The sequence below is a fragment of the Camelina sativa genome, chromosome 5 (assembly GCF_000633955.1).
Source record: "Camelina sativa cultivar DH55 chromosome 5, Cs, whole genome shotgun sequence".
Classification (NCBI taxonomy): domain Eukaryota; kingdom Viridiplantae; phylum Streptophyta; class Magnoliopsida; order Brassicales; family Brassicaceae; genus Camelina; species Camelina sativa.
In genome coordinates, this window is record NC_025689.1 from 9,934,898 (window position 1) to 9,938,574 (window position 3,677).

The window sequence follows — 3,677 nt, forward strand, 5'->3', positions numbered from 1 at the left end:
ACTTGAGGCGATCCCGCTCCGGCTTTCGGGGACCGGAGAGATGGTCCCCGCTCTGTAATTGCTATGCGGTCTCCGTCTTCCTCTGCTTCTTTTCGATAACAGAGCAGACTCTGGCCACCCTCTGGTCGCCGTAAAGTGTGCAAATTCCTGTAGGAGTTGGGAATTTGAGGCAGAGGTGATAGGTCGACGGTACGGCTTGCATCGCATATATCCATGGTACCCCCAAAATAGCGTTGTAGATTGGTGGTGCATCAACGACTGCGAACTTAGTCTTCCGGGTCATTCCGCCAGCTCGTACTTGTATTTTTACGTCTCCCATCGACATCTTAGCGACCCCATCCTAGCCCGTTAGCATTCGAGTTTCGGGTTTTAGTTGGTCTGGTGTGACACCCATTTTCTCTAGCGTCTGCCAGTAGAGTACATTGACGGTGCTCCCAGTATCGATCAGGACTCGTTCGACGTCGAAGTCGCCCATCGAGACTTCGATAACCAAAGGGTCTGAATGGGGGTGTTGGATCCCTTTGGCGTCATCCGAAGTGAATGATATCGGGTCCTTGCAGAGTGAAGGCTCGCTCGGAGCAGTTTGAAGGGCGCAAACTTGTCGTGCCCTCTTTTTTAGTGCGCGAACAGAGTCTGCGCAGTCCTCTGGTGGACCAAGTATCATGGTTATTCGTCCACGAGGAGGAGAATTGGCCCGCTCCGGGTTTTGTCCCCTCTGTCGTTTGGGAGGGCCAGGCAGTTCGTCTGCTTGGGGCGCCTCCTCCTGGTGATTCACGGGTGCTTGGTTGACCAGCTGTTGGGCTGCGTTGGGTGGTCCATCGTAACCCCGTCCGCCGCCTGCGCCACGGCCTCGGTTAGATCGTCCTCCGCGCCATCCGCCTCGGCGACCTCTACCTCCACGGGCGCTTTTTGGCTGATAAGTAGCTTCGACTTCGCCAGAAAGATACTTTGCGTACAGGTAGTTCTTCAGGTGGACGCACTCTTGTGTGGAGTGACCGGGGTACATGTGAAAATCGCAGTAGAGTTCCTTCGGGTCAGATGGCTGCTTGTCCTGATCGTCCACCTCGGAGACTGCGTGGATGACGCCCTTTTTTCGATCCTGAGGTTCGTGGTGCTTGCGGGGTTCGTGGTGTTCGACCCGGTTTTTAGCCTTAGCGGGATGTGATGGCTGTTCATCATTAGTTTTTGCGGCTATTCGGGCTTCTTCCTCCTCGTCGAGCGCGAATCTAGAGGCTCGATGTAGCGCATCGTCGAGATCCTTGGGTTCCCGGATGTTAAGGTCCTTTCGTAACGGTGATCCAGGGATTAAACCCTTTCTGAAGGCTGCCATTGCTGCATCCTCCGGTACGTTGACCTTTGTCAGCTTCTCCTTGAATCTGTTCAAGAAACTGGCGATGGGTTCTCCCCGTTCCTGGGCCATCTCCCATAGATCTGAACTTGTTACGCCTGGTTCGATGAGGATTCGATAATTCTTGAGGAAGGCCTTAGATAAGTCGTCGAAGTTGTCGATCGAGTTCGGCTCGAGCCTTGTGAACCATACCAAGGCAGCGCCGGAAAGGCTATCCACGAATAGCTGACAGCAACCGGCGTCCCTCTGTTCGTCGGTGAATCGCGCTTTTGACATGGTCGCCATGAAGGATGTCATGAACTGGACTGGATCTTTGTCTCCTTGGTAGATTGGAAGCTTCAGTTTGACGTTCGGTATGGCGGCCCGCGCTATCCGTTGAGTGAAGGGTGATTGCCGAGTTACTTCGACAATCCTATCGATCTCGGGGGCCGTGCTGATAGCTCGATGGAGGAGCGTGTTCATGCCGCTAATCTGCGACCTGATTTCTTCGAGTTCGAAGCAAGGTCCGGAGTTTGCAAGGCGGGTGACCGGGGCGGTCGAGCTCTCGTGTATCCGTAAATTCGGATTTGTCGGTCGAATGCTCGACGTTGTTTGAGGGGGAGGATTCCTCTGCTCGAATTGTCCATCAGAAAAGTTGAGACGACGAGTGAGGCCGCCCAAGGTGAGTGCTGGCGATTGTCCGGCAGAGATTTGTGATGGGGTTGTTTGGGTTACAACGGCGTCAACTCTGCGGTTGGTGTCCGTGATCATCTGGTAGATCTCTTTCGTCATGGTGCCGAACAAGATTCTGAAGTCCTCCATGGAAACGATCTGCGGATTCTGGACCGCTGGTGTGGTATGAACGGGGAGGTTCCCGTTCTGTGTGCCGATTTGCTGCTCCGTTGTGCGAGCATCCGCCTCGTTATGGGTTTGTTCATTAGAAGGCTCCGTGTCGAGGTTGACCAGCTCTTCGGGAGTTTGTCCTGCACCCTGGCTGGTTTCCCCTTCGGATCTGACCTCGACTGGGAGTTCGGTGGAGGTTCCGGCCAGGTTTACCGTTGTGTTCACGCGATGACGGGAGTACACGGCAGTGACAGGCCTAGTCGATGCGCCACCTAGCGTCGCGATGTTATCTTGAGAAGGCGTGATGCCCGTGAGATCGGGCGTGCGGTTTGTTTCGGGGACTTCGTTCACGATGAAAGACATTATTGCAAGGCTTTTTAAGGAGAATTTCCTAGAGAGTAACTTTCTAGAGACGATTTGCGTCCCCACAGGCGGCGCCAATTGTAGAAACTAGATTTCCACAATGAATTTGTTTAAAGCGGGAAACAAATTCAATAGAGCTATCTCTCTAGAAAATAGATCTAAACCTTGAAATTAGAAGTAAAGAAGAAGAACTCAAAAGAACTAGGGTTTATTGCAAAGAACGGAAGGAGAACTCAATTATTGTATTAGATTCTGGATGGATTACAATGGAGAAGTCTCCCCTTATTTATACATGTCTCGAGATCACACAATATATTAACTTTCCTTATCAGACGAAGTGAGATATGGAAAACTGCCTTATTGTTTGAGTCGGCTGCGCCGCATCGAAGTGGAGGTCGGTTTCTTCTTCTCCAAGACTTCGTCTCACCCGAATTGACTCTTGATGACCTAATTGATCCCCTAACCGGATTCCCGGTTAAATGTTCAATTAATGTTTCTGGTTTAGCTCGGTATGTCGGGGGTGCTGAATCCCGCACCAACATGACCCAATGCGAACGTTTCAAAAGCCGCCAATTTGGCTAACTTGACCACTTTTGAATAATAAATACTTCCTCAAGGTTTGAAAGTTCATAGTTTCATACATTAAGATACAATTAACATGCTTCATTTCAAATTGTGAAATGTTGTCTAATACGAAAACACAATTCGGTATGTTAACGGAACTTTGTAATTTAACTAAAACCATACTTTTATTTGGTGCAAAATGGCCTCTGATGTATAAAATGGTGTTTTCTTATGGAATACAGGATGTTTTCTCTTAAGTTTATTAATATCATATTTTTTTGGTTTGATGCAAACTCCAACTAAAACGAGTTTACATTGTCATGTAGCACCAACATATGCAAGTATATATGAGTAAAATCTCCCGTCACTGGTTCACCGGTTAATGCATGACTTGTTACCATTCATTATAAGAATTTACTTTACTCAATAGATTGAACCAAAATTAATCTTTAAAAATGCGATACTAATTGTTTGAATTTTAAAATTATCATTTTCTTGTCATATATATAGTGACGGTTGCAGGCCGGTGACGATTCATTTTCCTTTGCTCAACTTGGTAATGGAAAAAAAAAAAAAAAAG